The sequence below is a fragment of the Hibiscus syriacus genome, unplaced genomic scaffold, assembly GCF_006381635.1.
Source record: "Hibiscus syriacus cultivar Baekdansim isolate YM2019G1 unplaced genomic scaffold, ASM638163v2 tig00110890_pilon, whole genome shotgun sequence".
NCBI lineage: Eukaryota > Viridiplantae > Streptophyta > Magnoliopsida > Malvales > Malvaceae > Hibiscus > Hibiscus syriacus.
In genome coordinates this window covers 4,037,297-4,057,123 of record NW_024062900.1, presented here as the reverse complement: position 1 = coordinate 4,057,123, position 19,827 = coordinate 4,037,297, and positions in this window count along the sequence as shown.

Genomic DNA, 19,827 nt, shown 5'->3' with positions numbered 1-19,827 from the left:
GCATGAAAGGATGCATTAAGGCATGAAATGATGCCATAAATGAAATTAATCAATAATTACTAAAGAAAAATGAAAAAGAAAAATGTACAAGAAAGAAAGGTATGTTGGACATACTAAGGATGTTTATGATAATAGTATGAAAGAAGTTTGGTTTCAATAATAGAGACTTATCTAATCCTTATGGATGATACAAATTAGTGAAAAACTAAGAAATTCATAATAAGTTTATAAATTACCGTATTGGTAGTGGGTGTGCAACCCAGGTAAATTATGATAAGTTTGTGAATTACTGTATTGGCACGGCGTATGCAAACTATAGAATTTTTAATGAATTGAAAGAGTTAAGTGATATTATTAATAATTATTAGAGTAAAAATAGTTTTAAAGTAAAAGATTAATGGCCTAGCTGTGCTGGTGGCAGAAAAGTGTCAATCATGCAAGTTAGGAGAAAGGCTAAAGGCCTTTGGGTAAAAGACTAAAGGAATTATAATGCATTTTGATATAAACAGTGCATAAGTGGTATGAAAGAATGTCATAGAGATAAAATGTACAACAATGCATAATTGGAATAAATGAATGTCATAAAGAAAAACGTAAACAATACTTAATGGGCATGAAAGAATGCCCCAAATGAAAATATAAAATGGTATATTAACAGTGCTTAGGGTGCCGCCCATGATGATTATGAAAGATACATGATCAATTGTCACTTTAGTGAAATACATTTATAGTATTTTCTCATTCAAGGTACCTAGGGCAAATAATGAATAATTGGAAAAAATACAGAAGGATATGTATGTTGGGCCTACTAAGAAATATTCTGATAATTGTGTGAAAGAATTATGGTTTAACTGAGAAAGGCTTATCTGGTCCTTATGGATTATGAAATTTAATTTGTCATTCAATAGTCATAAAATAATTATGTATGAATTGTTATATCTTTACAATATTATGTCTCACTAAGTAAATACTTAATGTAAGTTGATTTAACGTGTAGGGATCAATCAAGGCTTTGCCGAGTAAGGAGTGCGGCAGTAACAACTTTCATCAATTAAAGGTTGACTCGTACAATCTTATTCATTTTGAAAACTTAGTTGGCATGTAATGGAACTAAAGTAAATATTTTGTAATGTATTTAAAATGATAGTTTTAGTATTTTGCTTCTATGAACATCATACTTTGTGGTTGTTAAAATTGAAACAAAATTTTACGGGTTTTCAAATGACAAAATGTTTTAAAAATTGATGTGACATCCATATCTCATGTACGATAGATATACGGAATATGGGTGTTACAAAAATATATTGGAAAAAATTTTGGAAAAATTCCCATGGCTTAGAAATGATATTTTAAAGGTTCTACAAGCCTTAGAAAAAATTTTGGGCTATTTTGTAATTTTCCAAAAGTTGAGGATATATTCGACAATTTTGAAAAGTTATGGGATGAATGAGGAATTACTCTACATTGTTGGTAATTACTGTTTGAGGGTTGAAATTGAAGTTATAATGTGAAAGTTAGCCATTTTGGAAATTTGACAATGTTTAAGTACAAAATGGCAAATATTGGGAAGTTTACTGACTTAAGTGGTAAATATGGTATTGGGATGGAAATTAAATGCTGGGAAAATATTGGGATTATTTGGGCTTGAATTGAAGAATTTATGACAAGGGCCCATTATAAATAAAAAGGAAAAGTTAAGATGAAAATTAAAAGAATTCGAAAATAATAGTACTTTTGAGAATTATAATTTTGTAAAAATGTTAGTAAGAATACTAACATTGTATTTTATCTTTGTATATGTGATTATGGATGCTTGTGTAGATAGTGATCAAATTCGTGATGCAAGCAAACCAAAAGGCAAGGAAAAAGTTAAAGAATAGTTGGACTTCGTCAATAAGGCATAATAGTGAGGCATACCAGGTGGGTGAATTTATTATATACTTATATGATATGAGGACGACTTGTGATGAGTTAACCTCGAATGTTTTATAAAAACATGTTTACCGTATTTTGAAATTTTTTCATAAAGTTCATTAAAATGATTTTTACGAATGATTTAGGGTATGAACTGCCCTAAAACGAATGAATGTGTTTCATACAAATTATTATTTATTGATGGTTTGGAATAAATATTTAACCTGCGATTTGGATTTTAAAGCCTATTGTATGCACATGGAGAGTCATAGGTGCAATAATAATACCATAAATAAGGTGGTATTGTAGTAGTACTTTGTGTACTGTAGCACTATGTATGTAATTGGCATACTTGGTGTGAGATGTATATCTATCCATTTTTCTAGAAAATGCATTATTGCATTTTTGTAAGGGTACTTTGTGTACTTGGAGTAGTACTTTGTGTACTATGACACTTTGTGTGCAAGGATGGTAATCGTACGGGATTACTATTCCGAAAAGGGGTTAGAATTATGTTATTTGGTACATTTCATTCTCATTTGTCATACATTGGGTTTTGAATGAATATTTTGAAATTTACTGATTTATAAGTATGCTAGGCATATGAAATATCGTTTCGCAGGTTATTTGATGGAAAATTTGCCTATCAAGTTAGTTTTATACGTTAATATATTTTATACGATTAAACTAGTATTTTGATCTTTTATGAAATACTTAAGTTTTAATATGCCTCATTAATTATTTTCTGTCTCACTAAGTAAATACTTAGCGTGTGATGATTTCACGTGTAGGTAATAGTATACGCTAGGAGTGAGGAGTGCAACTGACGTCGTAAATCAAGGTTGCCTCATCAGTAATTGTATGACATCTTTAGATGTTTACTTTTGATATTACTAGTTGTCATGTATTAGTTATATGATGATGTTCTGGCATGTATTTGACATATGGGTTGTAGTATTATATTATATTCAAACTTAAACTATTGTTTGATGGATTTTAAACGTTATATATATATATATATATATATATATGTATGTATTTGAATAACGTTTTATAAACTATATTATTAAACCGTTTGTTTAAAGAAACAAAATTTTACTGGTTTTCCATTACGAAAATGTTTTAAAAGTCATGTGACATCTATAAATCGTGTACGGGGACGTATTCGGTAAATGAGTGTTACAAATTATGCCTTTCGACTTAACTAACGCCCCCAAAATTTTATGTTGCTAATGAACCATGTTCTGCAAGCATTTATTGGTAAGTTTTATGTGTTTTATTTTGATGAAATACTTATATATAAAAAGAATTCAAAAGATCATGTTCAACATTTAACGTAGTTTTAGAAGTTTTAATAAAAGAAAAACTTTATGCTAACTTTAAGAAATGGACATTTTATACTGACAAGTTTGTTTTTCTAGGTTTTATTGTTAGTTTCGAAGGCCTGAAAGTCTATCAAAAGAAGATCAAAGCGATTTCAGAATGCCTCTACCTACTAGCATTGCACAAGGAGCTTTCATGGCCAAGCTAACTTTTACCATAGATTTGTTCCTAATTTTTGTACCCTTATCATCCCGCTGAAAAGAGTAATTAAAAATAATTCTAATTTATTTTGGGCGAGGAATAAGAAATTATTTAATCTGATCAAAGAGTGTTTAAATAAAGCCTCATGGCTTACCTTACCTGATTTTAACAAAAGTTAGTGTGATGCTTCAAGTTTATGTATTGGAGGTGTGTTGACATAAGAAGGTCATTCCATGCATGCTATAGCGAGAAGTTAAGTGTAGCTTCACTCAATTATCTGACATATGAAAAAGAGATGTATGCTCTTATTTGAGCCGTAGAAATGTGGCAAAACTATCTTTGGTCCAAAGAGTTTGTCATTCATATGTATTATGAAGCACTAAAACATATAGGAATACAACACAAGTTGAACAAAAGACAAGCCAAATGGGTTGAATTTCTCAAATAATTCCTATATGTGATTAAGTACAATCAAGGTAAGAAAAAATATTTTTGACGATGCACTTTCCAACAAGTAAACGCTTTTAACTACCTTGGATTCAAAGTTACTTGGTTTTGCTTTCATTAGAGAACTTTATAAAAATGATGATGACTTTGGAGGTGTGTATAGAATTGTGAAAAGGGATCATTTGAGAAATTCGACAGGCACGATGGCTATCTTTTTTCAAGAAAATAAGCTTTGTATTCCCCTAAAGATATATTAGAGAAGTCCTTGTTAGAGAATCCTATAGTGAAGGACTCATGGGACATTTTGGAGTGACAAATAAGAGAATCTTTAGTGGACAAAAATGAAACGTGATGTAGAAAAGATTTTTTAACTTTACATCACTTGCAAAAAGGCGAAGTCAAAGCTTAAGCCCTAATGATTATTTACTCTAATATAAATTCCCAAGCAACCATCTGTAGACATTTCGACGAACTTTGTGCTAGGACTATTGCGAACTAATAATGGAAAATATTCAATCTTTATGGTCGTTGATAGATTTTCCACATTTTGTTCTTTAAAACAAAATTGATTACGCTTCTCATGTTTCAAAGTTTTTTTAAAGGAAATCATTCGATTGCATGAAATTCTGAGGATAATCATGTCATACAAGGATTTCAAATTTTTGAGTCCCTTTTGTAGAAACCTTTTGATACACTCTTGGATATATAATTGCTAAAATCATGTGATTTTCCATGATTGTAACCAGATAAACAATATCTTTTTAGAAGTAGGGTAGTGGTGTAAATTGAATAGATAAAACAATATGCTAAGGTATGAATTATAATGGTGTAGCAATGTATGGCTTGGTTCAAGTAAGATGATATAAGAATAGGTTTAGGATATTGAATTTAGTAATATATAATATAAGATATGGTGGACTAATGGTTTAAGAGTGCATGGTTATAGTAAGGTGATATGAAAATGGTTTCAAAATAAATATAATGAAAATGACGTTGATATGATTAAAGGACGTTGGAAAGAACCAATACTAGATAGAGTATTGATCCAATTCATATATAGTCTTCAATCATAAGACTGTGACCCACTAATCAAAGAAATTAATAATCAATTGTATCAATGGACGGGTTGACGCCACACGAAGGAATTCTTGATAAGTTGATAAAACTCTTAAAGAACAAAGGAGAATGAATTCTCACAAGTATATTCACTCAAGATGGATGATTGGGCTCGAAATGAAGGAAATTGGGCTCAAAATTTCAATGAGAAGTGCCATTCGAATTAACTTGCAAAAAGGAATTATTCCCAATATGTTTCGATTTACAAGAAGGAACTAATCTCAATTAGCTCAGATCTCAATAATGATCTAGTCTCAACATGAATCACCTCGCAAAGAGAAATTTACAGCATGATTCAACTAGTAAGGAGGAGTCAATCTCAACTAGCTCAAGTTTCAAGGATAAGCTAGACTAAACATCACTCAACTCGCAAGGAGGAGTCAACATCAATCTGACTCAAATCACAAAGATGATTCGTCCTTAATTCGATTTAACTCAGAAAGGGGCACCATAATTCAACTTATCTCACAAAAGGGAGTCATCCACAATTTTACTTAACACGTAAAGGGGAGTCGTCCATAATCTGACTTAACTCGTAAAAGGGAGTCATCCATAATCTGACTTGACTCGTAAAGGGGAGTCATCCAAAATTTGAATTAACTCACAAAGGGGGGTCGCCCCCAATTCAACTTGACTCTCAAAGGGGAGTCATCCAATTCTAGGCATTGTGAGGGTGCTCATCATTCCTCAAAAGTAACCGACTCATGAACCATTCCAAGTGAATATTAGGTAAGAAATAGATTCAATAAAAGGTAATATTCAGGTATCCAACCATACCTAACTTAACAGGTTGATTATGACTCCAAAAAGGTAAAACCATTTACTTAAGATTCCATACAGGCATACAAAAGACCATTTCAAATGGTTAACACTTTGGAGATGATATCATTGAGAAGGAAAATCATGAATCCTACAAGTTTAATCTTTATAAACCTTAAAACTTGGGGCGAATAAAACTCTTTTCGAATCAATAAAAGTTTTTTTTATTTTGAATTATTTAAGTCAACATGCATTATTAATTCGATTTTTGAGTTCTAATAAACATAAATGATATATATATATATATATATATATATATATTCCCTAAAATTTATTCATTATTTAAAATAAGTTTTTTAAGTTCAAATCTTTTCGAAAATGTCATTTAAACTCTTTAGAACAATTTTCGCAATTATATTTTTCTAAAAACATCAAACTCACTATTTTAATCAAGCTTCGACCAAGAGTTTCAAAACTTCTATATAAGTTTCGAAACATGCAAAAACAAAATTCTTAGAAGTTTAGGAGCTTTTCAATGCATACAAGTTTTTAAACTTTAACAAAAGTCTCAAAGTTTCAAAACTTTCCTAAATGTTTTAAAACTTCCTGTGCATGTAGCCTTTAAAGCGCTGATTTAATGCTTCAAACAACTTCAAAGTTCCTCAAACAACCTCAAACGACTAAAAAACAAAGAGAGCATAAGGGTCATCAAACAACCAAGAAAAGACAAGAAAACCATTTCAACAATCAATGAGCTAATAGAGTAAAATTTTTATTCAATTCAATATTTCTTTCATTGAACACTAGTGTATTCATTTTCATTATTATTCTAGTGTTCTTGGGTGTGTGTGAGAACTTCAATTTGTAAACAATCTATCATTGTGATGATATTCAAAGTTTTCGTATTTATAATTTCTTCTCGTGAAGGATTGTGCACTTAGTACTTTGTGGTATAAATATTAATGTTTTGTAAGGTTACACATTGTCTTAAAAGGTTAACAAAACAAATTAGTGAATATGTTGAAATCCTTATTGTGGAAGCTAAGATAGTTTATGTAGACTTCATTTAGGAAGTTGAACCACTCTAAAATCCTTGTGTTATTTTTCCTATCTTTCACAAAAGCTTCCAACAAATTTTTATTGCCAATTAACCCCCTCTTGGCCACATTCCTTGATTGATTGAATCAAAAATTGGTATCAGAGATAGACTTATAGAAGGTTTGACCACCTCTTGAAAAGATCTTAAAAGATTCAAATCATCATTTTAGTCATCTTTGGCTTCTGCACCAAGTTTTGACATTATTAGTGATTCCCAAACCACTAACGAAGCTTCATACTTCAATGATGCCAACTATGCCTATTGGAAGAATATATGGAGCTCTTTATTCAAGCAAGTGATTTGAGAGATTGGAGCATCATGATGAGAGGACATTATTCTCCAACCAGTCAAATGAAAGAATTGAGTGAAGAAGAAAAGAAAATGTTCCAACTAAATGCAAAGCCAATGCACATTCTACTTTGGGCACTTAGCCCTTATGAATATGAAAATGTATCTATTATCTTGTTCTAATGCAAATGAGATTTTGGATAGTCTTGAATTTACTCATGAAAGAAAAAAATAAGTTAAGAGAAACTAAATCTTCTCAATCATAATTATGAAACCTTCAAGATGAGACTGGATGAGGATATTAAAGCCATGATCGATAGATTTTTTTCCAGTTATTTTCAATGGTCTAAAAGGCTTTAGAGAAGTAATTTCTAATGAAAAGCTTGTTAGGAAGATGATTTATAGTCTTCTCTAGTCATGAAAATCAAAGAAGACCACCATAGTTAAAGAAAATAATCTGAAGATCCTCACTCTAGATGAACTTATTGGGTCTTCACTAATCATGAGTTGATGGTGTAGAAAGAAAGAGAAAAAGATGAATAAAAATATATAAAAAGAAAGATTTGTGTTGCCCTCGATTATACCAAAGAAGAGAGTGACTCAAATGAAGAAGATGAAGATGAATAAACAACAACATTAACCAAAAGATTCAAGAGATTCATGAGGTACAACAAGAGAAGAAGATTGCAAAGGAAGGAAAGCTTCAAAAATGAACCCAAGGAGAAGGATCATATAATTTCATATGAGTGTAAAAAGTCTAGGCTCGTTAAATTCGATTGCCCATAATTGAATAAGAAAGAGTACTCAAAAAGAAACACAAGGCACATGAAGCTACGTGGAGTGATGACGAGTCCTCAAATAAAGAGGAGGAAGAAGTAGCCAACTTGTGTCTCATGACCATAAAGAATGATTCTAAGGTAATCTCTAATTCATCTATTTTAATTGATTATTTTTTGATGAATTACAAGAGGCTTATGATGAATTAACATTAGAATTTGATATCATGATTTCTAAACATAAGAAAATTTATTTCTTAATTGAAAAAAAAGAAAATGGTCTTCTTTTTAAGACTAATCATTAACTTGAAATTCAAGTAAAGGATATAAAAGTCAAACTTAAGGTGTTTGAAAAAAAATCGAGATTTGTATAACTTGCCTTCAAGGGTTCATGATGATCATCAAAAGAAGCTTGATGATTGTAAAGCTTCTTTTAACCATGTTAGGGGGGAAATATTTGAGAAAAGTGAACATTCAAAACTCAACTATGGTAAAACTAGCTTTAAATATTATAAACATAGAAGTCCCCAAAGAACCTCATATAAAAAGGTTGTTGAAGGTCTCGAAAGTACTCATTGCTACTAATTATAAGAATATCCTTGAAAAATGGATACCTAAGGGCACAATATTATTGGGAGCTCATGCTTAATCATAACTTGATCTATGTTTGTAGGTGGAGAAGCATTGCGATAAGACACAAAAAAAGTTCAAATTCAGGTACCTTGATAGTGGACGCTCAAGACACATTGCATCTAAGATGATTATGCTTGTTGGTCATAGGATATTAAATATTTACATGGCGCATCGACATAATATTGACAATTTTAATGTATGTTTTTTGCTAAAGATGAGCATGATTGTTGGTTATGGCATAAGAAACATGGACATGATAGCATAAGTATTTTAAAAAAACTTGTTCAAATCAATCTTGTAAGAGATTTGTTGATCGTTGTTTGAACATCACCACATTGGTGCAAGCGTACACCCATCGATTGCAAGAATAATTATTAGCCTTATGGCTAAAGGATGTCTAACCCATAACGAACGATATTTTACAATTATCAGTTCAATTCTGTAATAAAAATGATAAGTTGATTGAGTTGTGAGCACAATAAAATATAGCGACAAACTAATAAATTAAAGAATCTAAACAAATAGATAAGGATGAGGATTCATTAGACTTCCCTCAGTCGAAACACACAAGTAAACAAGTATAAGTATTTTGATTGTCAGCACATTAAGCACATGAATATCTACCAAGCATAGCATTTGTTTGTTAATTGTTGAGACCCATTAAATCTAAGTGTCATTCCCTCTTGGTATATACACCTAAACTAATACGCCACAATCCGTCCCAACTTCCAATGTGGAATTAAGGGACTTCCACCAGCAAGGATTCTGACTTGAGTTATCACCACAATGACAGTTCCATCTCTATCACCCTCAAACCAACAAATTAAACAAATCCAACAAAGATTTCTATAGAAAGCATAATCAAAGTTTAATGAAAATTACATTTACACAAACACACAAGAATCAAAATATAGAGTTCAAGCAAATAATCAAATTCAAGCTACAAATATTCCTATTGTGAAGCCTCAATTTGATCCCTGCTAACTCGATAATATACTGCCACTTCCACGTCCAGCTCCAACATCGGTTGGCCTGTTGAATGCCCTAGAGATCTAGTGTGCCATGGCCATGGTATCTGGGTGATTGAGGATGATGAAAACTTAGAGTAGAAAGGAAGAAAAATCTCAGAACCTTTTTTAACTATTTCAATTTCCTTTTTAAAGAATTTCCTCAAGTACAAATTTCTTTCATGCTTTATGAGTGACTCCAGTATAACTTCTAGAATATGGTACATCTCAACATAATTGAGTTTCCTTCTAGATTATCTCTTAGACTAGCGCATATGGCAACATCCTAATAATAACACCATGCAACGACAACCTATTTTTCCTTCACACTAAGGTAACGACATCAAACACAAGTCTTTCAACCCTTTAAAGTACGAAAAAGATAAAATTGAGTTTAGAAATGCAACATGTTATGCGTTGACATTTAACATAAATGCAATGATACGAAAATAAAATGTAGCGATAATTTTGATGAAATGCTCAACTTTGGGATAATAAAAGTCATCCATTATCAATGCATTGTAAATAAATTTTTAAAAAAATTATAATTATATATCTATAAATAAAGAGACAATGCTGAAAAGGGAATACTCCGCTGCATACAAGCTTCAATTGTATGTGTCGATGCAATGAGGGTACCTTTCGAGGGTTTATCGTACGCTGTCGTTACTTCTCAAGACCAAAGGTATTTTGATTCTAGGTTTCTCTTGTTTGTCTCATGCTTATGTGATGTTGTATGTATCTGAAGACACTAAATTTTGTTCTTCAAATGACCAATACATGAGAACCGAGTGACCAGTGGCCCAGCACCCAAATGCACGGCCCAAACGTTGAAACCCTAGCGCCACATTTCCAGAACCCTAGAGTTCCAAGTCTCCACGGCGCCGCAAGCCTTCCCCGCTGAGGAGTCTTCACGCCAAGCAAGCCCCAACGCCGCACGTTTCGCCTCCAGCAACCAAGACCCTCGGCCATAAAAATAAACCCATTAGCAAGCAATGTTTTAGTAGGAATCAAATGTTAAAAGAATAGGAGTTGTTGAGTCCAAATAGAACTCGAAAACAGCCAGATCTAAGGCTATAAAAAGATGTAATCTTTAACATAGTAGCACATTCGGAATATACACGAAATACCAGTAAACTTTTGCAGAGATTATTTTCTTCTAGTAGCACATTCGGGATTAATACGAAATACAAGCACAAATTTCATAGAGTCTACGAGCAATATTGGGTTGAAATCGAAGCATCTTTTCAATATTATTGAAAGCGACAGAAGGTAAAATTTCGTACCTTTCTCATTCTACCTTGCATGCATATTTCCTCATCACTGTGGTTCGAATCTAAACCCAAAGGAGGCATTTTTAGCCGATGAACACAGGGCGTTTTCGAGATCTACTTCTGTAGATCTAGCCCTCGAGGCGTGTGTTTTTGAAAAATCATTCAGATTTTTAAAACAAGGATGAAACGGGTTTTCTAAAAAAAAAATCATATTTTGCCACCGATGAACGGTGGCCAGCGCCGTCCAACGGCGGCCGGCGACCATTTCTGGGTTTATGCGGCGGCGTGTTCTTCATTTCTGAAGAACACGCATGAAAAATACAGAGAAAGTTGAGATAGAGGAGGATTTCTCATAGAAAAGAAGAGAGAAATGAATTTCATCAAAATATTTTGACTTAAATACTAAAACCGTGTAACCCGTGCGACTCGACCCACGTCATGTCTTGACCCGCGTGTTTTTTAACAAGAAGAGGAAGATTCGCGTTTTGGTACTCTAGGTTTTAAACTATGCAATTCAATCCCTAAATAAATATAATTCCTCCGTTTTATTCTGAATTTGGCCCCAATATTTATTTTTTCTTTTATATTAGTCTTTTATTTATTTATTTTTTTTCGTAATCATTTTATTTATTTATATTATTACCATTATATAGATATATATAAGTTTTTAAATTGATTTTTTTAATGCATATTATTATATATATTTTTTCTTTTATTATTATTATATGTGCATTATTTTTATTTTATTTATATCTATCACGTGTATCTATATGTATATATTATTATTATTAGCTTTATCCGTTGTATTCATTTTTACCCTTACCTTGTTTCTTTTTGTCATCGGGTTTCTTTATTTTAATTTTTTTTTATTTATTTCATTTGGCTTTGTATTTTCTTTATTATTTATATTCATTTTTTTCCTAACATATTTTTGACTTTTTAAAGTATACATTTTCGATCAATCAGAGGTAAGCAATTTGGGTCGATATTTTACCTTTTAATTTAAAATTACAATTTCCTTAATTAAGACAATTGGAAATTACGTAGTACCGAAAGGGCAGTTCAAGGGTGCTAATCCTTCTTTGACCGTAACCGACCCCCGAGCCCGACATATTTCTGGTAAAACGCAGATCAGGTAAGATATAAGGTATCCGATTAACCTATTTATTTTTTTAAATAAATAATCGGTGGTGACTCCAATCACATTTTTTAAGTTGAAGCCCAATTCCGGGGCCCAACCGAAAGACGGTTAAGACAGCTTGGCGACTCCACTGGGGACACAGGTAAGTGAGTCAGGCTAAGGTAATTTCCAGTTGTCTTTTTAACGAAAAGGGTAAGTTTAAATTATAAGGTAACATTTCGATCCTTATTGCTTACTTTTGATTATTTTTTTTCGAGTAAATAGTTGCACTAACCATTTTCTAAAGATTTCAGCCCCTAAAGATTCTTCATCTAAGGCTCTAAACCCGAGCTCCAAACCTATTTTAAGTGGGGGTGAAAGCGACGCCTTCGTGTGAATTTATTCACCGTATGGGCCTAGCAAGTAGCCTTCGGGATTCATATACCTTATGCCTTCGTGTGAATTTATTCTCCGTATGGGCATAAGGGAATGTATCCTCCCGAGTTTAACTTAGTCCACACAAGCCTGTGACGGGTTTAGGACTAAGGGTTTGGCAGGCCCAAGGGGGCACCACCAAGGAGAACTCGGGTACCGTTTTTTAGAACCTAACCTGGGACACTATGAAGAAATTAAGCCTACCCCGAAACCACATTCCGAAACCTATGACGTTTTTTTAACCTTGTTGTTTTTGTCTTTTTCATGTATTTTACTTATTTATTTTTATGTTATTATTTTACTAACCTTTTTGCCTTTGTGTTTGTTTTATAGCATTTTGCATCATAATAAGAGGTTACTGATCCCTGAAAAGGTGTTTATTACATAAAATAATCTGAATTAATGGACAAAGGTGTTGTAATACAAGAGACTAAGAACCCCAAATTATGACTATGGTCCGAGAAGACTCAGAAAGAAAAGGGAGACAACCTTCAAGGAAGCTATGTGTCAGAGCTGGTTAGCTACGCATCTATCAGCCTAAAACAGAACAATGTGCAGGAGCTTCGAGATATCTGGGACAGTTAGAAGGATGATCGGAAACAGAAGTTCAGCCAACGGTACGGTGACATTGCGCTTTTACTTCATGTTAAGACTGATGAGCCCTTGATCAGATCCATGGTCTAATTCTGGAGCCCGGGATACAGTTGTTTCACTTTTAACTGGGAGGACATGGTGCCTACTATCGAATAATACACTACACTGCTACATTGTGAAAACATCAAACTAGGGCGAGTCTACGTTAAGCACACCAAAAGTCAGCCTTTCAAGAGTACACTGGCCAGAGTCGCGGGAGTAGACGAGAAATGGGTAATTGATCGGACTCAGCGTAGAGGCAGCGGGGAAGGAATTGAAGGGATCCACATAAGGCAATTAATGAAGAACCACCTGATGAGTGGAAGACTATAGACCTTTTCGCACTAGGTCTGTACGGTTTGATTATTTTTCCGAAGGCTTTGGGGTGCATTGATGCAGCCGTGGTGGAATTATTTGAACTACCGAAACAAGTCAACCCAGCACCAGCCATCTTAGCAGAAACCTTTCGTTCTCTTAATCATTGCAGAAGAGTTGGTGGAGGAAGATTCATTGGGAGAAAGCACAACAAAGGGTGAAGGCCAGAGACGCAGTCGTCCGAGACTTCCTAGATCAAGTACAGAAGGCAGCCCGTCATCTTCATGGCCTGGCAAGGGAAGCCGGAGTGGTTCGACAAGGTATTCAACTAGTGACGGATGAAGGCAGAAGACTTGTCACTCTACTAGAAACTATTCGGGGTTTAGAGGATTTAGTCTGAGTGTACCTTTGATTGTTTTTATGTCTCTTACAAGACAAGATATTTTTGTCTGAATAAAGATTATTTATAATAATGAACACTTTTTTTCTGGATCAGTGCCTCTAAGCTGCATACATCATGCATTGCATATTTTGCATTCTATATTTCATGTTTATTTCTATATTTTCCATGTTTTTACATTCGTATTAACAAACATAACATGTCTCAGAAAGCGAAAGAGAAAACACCAAGTCTACCACTATGGACATTAAATACGCAGCATCCACATAATACTCGAGCAAAGAAGAGACAAATGGAGGCCATAATGGAAAAACTCGAGGAGAACATGATGAGACTGCAAAAAGAATTGGAAGATAGGATGGCTCAAAATAGTCAAAGCACCCTGGAGTCCATCAAGAAGAACCAGGAGTCATTGGTTGATCAAATTGTGGCCAAGTTATCTGGATTACAGCAAGCTACTGCAGTAGAGGGAGGTTCCTCCGGAGGGGTAATCATATCACCAGCCCCACAGGTGGTTATCTCACCCGAGATCATACCAACACCACAAGAGAACTCTTCTGCTGTCAAAAGAAAAACACCATCTGCTGTAAAGGTGCAAACTTCCACAACTAATCCTGATAATCGTCCAGATGATTACGGTATCCCGAATTTCGATGAAGATGACAAAGCGAAAAAGATAGAAGAAAAGATCAGGATGTTAGAAGATCGAGTGAAGTTGGTCCAGGGGGACCATGACTTTTATGGAGTGGACGCAAGAGAGCTGAGCCTAGTTCCAGATTTGGTGCTTCCGCCAAAGTTTAAAATTCTTGAGTTTGAGAAGTTTGATGGGAACAGCTGCCCATCAGCCCATATCACTATGTTCTTTCGGAAGATGACAGGGTATGGAGGGAATGACCAACTCCTGATTCACTGTTTTCAGGAGAGCTTGTCCGGTTCGACTGTTCGGTGGTACAACCAGCTCAGCCAAACTCATATCAAGACATGGAGAGACTTAGCTAAGTCATTCCTGGAGCAGTACAAGTACATCAATGATATGAGACCAGACCGGGTTATGCTATAAGGCCTGGAGAAGAAGCACAACTAGAGTTTCCGACAATATGCACAGCGATGGAGGGATTTTTCTGTGCAGGTTTTTCAGATCTAGTTATGGATGACGAAATGATTGAGTTGGCCATTAAACAAGGGAAAATCGAGGGAGGAGACTCTAGTAAAAAGCCTCCCATGAAGAACAAAGATCGAGAGGTCAACAATGTCAACACCTATAACGTCAACAAAGGCGTTATGGTCTCAAGCTCAAAAACCACTACAGCTGCACCATCTGGTACTTCTAATCAAGCTCAGAGAGAACCAATGAAAGAAAGGGAAAGAGAGAAGTTCGATCCCATTCCCATGACATATAAAGAGTTATATCAACAACTCTTTGATACTCATGCGGTGTCGCCTTACCCAATGGATTTGATGAAACCCCCATATCCGAGATGGTATGACGTGAATGCAAACTGTGAATACCATGGCGGTGTGCAAAGAAATTCGATCGAAGGTTGTCTCGCATTCAAGAGGCTTGTACAACAAATGCGGAACAAAAATTGGATCCCTTTCAACTCTGAAACATCGAACGTCGCCCATAATCCCTTGCCTAATCACCCAGAGACTGAAATTAATGTAATCACCACCGGGGATGGCAGGAGAGTCAAAACCAATGTTTCAGAAGTCAAAACTCCTTTGGCCAGGGTATGGAACCAAATGGTGAAGGCAGGGCTTCTTACACCGCAGTCATGTCCAACAAGGAACGAAGGTGGTAATTATTGTTGCTACCACGATGAAGAGGGGCATAAAGTGCAAGGATGTTCCGAGTTCCAGACATTAGTCCAGCTCATGATGGACCATAAGGAGCTGGAGTTTTACGAAGAAGTTCAGGATTCCCCGGAAGCATACATTTGTTCTACTGAAGGAGCATCAGACAAGAGATTCAACAGGGGTAGTCCTTTGATCATTACCCCTAAGGCGAAGATGTCAACAGTAGTTCCACAAAAAAAGGTGGTGATTACGGCCCCTCGACCTTTTCAGTACAAAGACAATCGGCAAGTGCCATGGAAGTACGGATGCCAGGTGAGTACTTCCGAAGGATGTGACAACATTGTGGGGCAAAGACAAATAGAGCCCTTCAAGGAAGATATATTGATTATCAATGAACCTATCAAGGAGGAAGAAGCTAAAGAGTTCCTCAAATTTCTAAAGCATAATGAGTACAGTGTTGTAGAACAGCTCCACAACTTGCCGACATGCACTTCAATATTGGCACTGTTATTAAGCTCGGAAGCACATCGGGAGCACTGTTGAAAGTCCTGAATCAAACATTCGTGCCACAGGACATACCAGTCAGTAAGATGGATCAACTGCTGAATAATATTCAAGCTGATAATCTCATCTCGTTTTCAGATGATGAGATTCCATCTGGAGGAAGAGGCTGAACAAAGGCATTGCACATCACTACCTACTGCAAGGGGCATGCTCTGCCAAGTGTATTGATTGACAATGGCTTCGCTCTGAACGTAATGCCTTTAGCCACTTTGAAAAGGCTTCCAATAGATACCTCTCATCTAAGGGCATGCTAGAACGTGGTCCGAGCATTTGACGGAACCAAAAAGAGAGGTAATTGGCAAGATCGAGGTGCCATTGACCATCGGACCAGCCACCTACAACATTGAGTTTCTGGTGATGGATATTATGCCTTCTTACAACTGTCTTTTGGGAAGGCCATGGATTCATCAAGCTGGTGCAGTACCATCCACGCTGCACCAGAAGGTTAAATTTGTTATTGACGGGGCCTTAGTAATTATCAATGCTGAGGAAGATATTGTGGCAAGTGTGACCACGGAGGCCCATACATCGAGGTGGATGAGGAAGCGGTGGAGTGTTCATTCCGCTCTTTGGAATTTATGAATGCCACCTTTGTAGCAGAAGGAAAAATGATTCCTAGACCTCGGCTTTCTAAGTGTACCAGAATGGAGATCATGCAAAAATTGGGACAAGGTGCCAAGACTGGAAGAGGTTTTCGGAAATTTCTACAAGGGAGGATTGATCCAGTCATTCCCATTTCAATGCCAGACCGGTTTGGGCTCGGCTTTCATCCCAGTTACCATGAAAGGAGGAAAGAAGTTCAGAAGAACCGAGAAAGAAGACTAGCCAGGTTGACTAGAAGTGAACTTCAATGGGAGCCCATGACATTCCCGCCTCTTTGCCACACATTCAAGACAGGTGGATATGTGTTTGAAACCACCCCAGCAGATTTAGAGCTGGATTTGGAAGAACTGAGCATCAATGTCGTAACCACTGGAAATACTGACGACGTCGTTAGATCTGGGATATGCCCTTTGCCACCTGGGTTCGTGCCTAGCAGTTAGACGGTCGAAGAACTACCTGTGTTTTACAAAAAAAATTCAGAGTAATATTCGAACTGTCCCTATTTCCCTATACCCGGGGCAATAGGTGATCTTTTGGAAGGGTGAATAAATATTAGGTTTAAGTTCAATAAAAGATGCATTTTTTCCTCTTTTCATTGCAAACAAATTTTCCTTTAGTTCCTTTTGAATTCATTATCTATCCTCTTTATTTCAATACCTCGTTTCCACTTTCCCTAAAAACTTAATTCTTGATTATTTCGTGTGGGATATTTTCCTCTCACACATGCACATTTTCCCATCTTTCAGATCCCTAGATAACGATAATGTAGGCACTAATGATCCTAATCCGGAGATGGATTTTGAATCGGTAATTTGTCTCGGGGAATTTGATGAACACAACACTGAAGAGGAGTGCAACTTGCCTACTGAATTGTTGAGAATGGTAGAAAGAGAAGATAAACAAATAATGCCCCATAAAGAGATAATCGAAATCTTGAATCTGGGCATTGAGGAAGATCGAAAAGAGGTTAAAATTGGTACAACTCTTTCGACTGAAGCAAGACAAAACCTGATAGATTTACTTCAGGAGTACAAAGAGGTGTTCGCCTGGTCATATCAAGACATGCCTGGACTAGACACAGATATGGTGGTCCACAAACTTCCAATTAAACCAGAATGCAAACCAGTACAGCAGAAAATGAGAAGGATGCGGCCAGAAATGCTCCTCAAGATCAAAGAAGAAGTCAAGAAACAATTCGATGCCAGATTTCTTCAAGTGGCCAAATATCCGGAGTGGGTGGCCAACATAGTGCCTGTGCCGAAGAAGGATGGGAAGGTACGCATGTGTGTCGATTACCGGGACCTTAACAAGGCAAGTCCCAAAGACAACTTTCCTCTGCCACACATAGACACTCTTGTGGACAATACAGCCGGGAGCAACTACTTTTCATTTGTGGATGGATTTTTGGGATACAATCAGATCAAGATGCACCCTGAGGACATGGAGAAGACCACTTTTGTCACAATGTGGGGAACTTTCTGTTACAAAGTGATGCCTTTCGGATTAAAGAATGCTGGGGCAATATATCAGAGAGCCATGGTAACCCTGTTCTATGACATGATGTACAAAGAAATTGAGGTTTATATCGACGACATGATTGTCAAGGCACAAACCAAAAACGAACATGTCGAGCATTTGAGAAAGCTCTTCCAGAGACTACGGAAGTTCCAGCTTCAACTGAACCCTAACAAGTGTACTTTTGGGGTAACTTTCGGGAAACTGTTAGGTTTCGTGGTCAGCAGAGAAGGCATTGAGGTTGATCCTGACAAAGTTAAGGCTATCCAGAATCTACCTCCACCTCGAACACAAAAGGAGGTCCGAGGTTTTCTGGGAAGATTAAATTACATAGCACGGTTCATATCTCAGTTAACCGATAAGTGTGATCCAATCTTCTGACTTCTCCGAAAGAACAGCCCTGGGGCATGGAATGAAAACTATCAGACCGCATTCGAGAAGGTGAAAGAATACTTATCTCATACTCCTATTTTAATGTCTCCCATCCAGGCAAACCTTTATTCTTGTACCTTTCCATATTCAAGAACTCAATGGGTTGTGTCCTGGGTCAACATGACGAGTCTGGAAGAAAAGAAAGAGCCATCTACTATCTGAGCAAGAAGTTCACTGATTGCGATGTCAGATATCCGCCTATCGAGAAAGTTTATTGTGCTTTAGTTTGGGCTGCAAAAAGACTCAGACAATACATGTTGTATCATACCACTTGGTTGATTTCCAAGTTAGATCCTTTAAAATACATGATGGGTGTACCTGATCTGTCTGGAAGGTTAGCCCGATGGCATATGTTATTGTCTGAATTCGACATTGAGTACATGAGCAGAAAGCCATAAAAGGAAGTGCCATATCGGATTTCTTAGCAAGAAGAACCTACGAGAATTATGAGCCACTAGACTTTGATTTCCCAGATGAGGACTTGATGGCTTTATCTTTAGAGGAAACAGTTACTTCAACAAACAGTTCCTAGAGAATATACTTCGATGGGGCATCCAATGCATTAGGACATGGTATTGGGGCAATATTGATCTCTCCGGAAGGGAGTCACTACCCATTTACCAGCAGACTGAACTTCGATTGTACCAACAACATGGCAGAATACGAAGCTTGTGTCTTAGGAATTCGAGCTGCGCTGGGGCAAAGTATAAAGACCTTGCGGGTGTACGGAGATTCGGCATTAGTAATCTATCAGCTCTGAGGAGAATGGGAAACCAAAGATACAAAATTGATAGAATACCAGAAGTTAATGTTGGATTTGCTCGAAGAATTCGATGAAGTCACTTTCCACTATGTGCCAAGAGTAGAAAATCAAATGGCTGATGCTTTGGCTACCTTGGCAGCCGCATTCAAACTTGGCGGGGAATCTGAAATGATGCCAATCGACATGCAGTAATATGAGTACCCGGCTCATTGCTACCAGATTGAAGAAACAAAAGACACTAAGCCTTGGTACTACGACATTTTGCAGTATATCAAGCATCGAAGTTATCCAGAGGAAGCCACTGAAATCGACAAAAGAACCATTAGAATGATGGCAGCTGGGTACGTTCTTGATGGGGATGTCTTACACAAGAAAAGCCATAGTCAAGTTCTGTTAAGATGCGTCGATGCTGA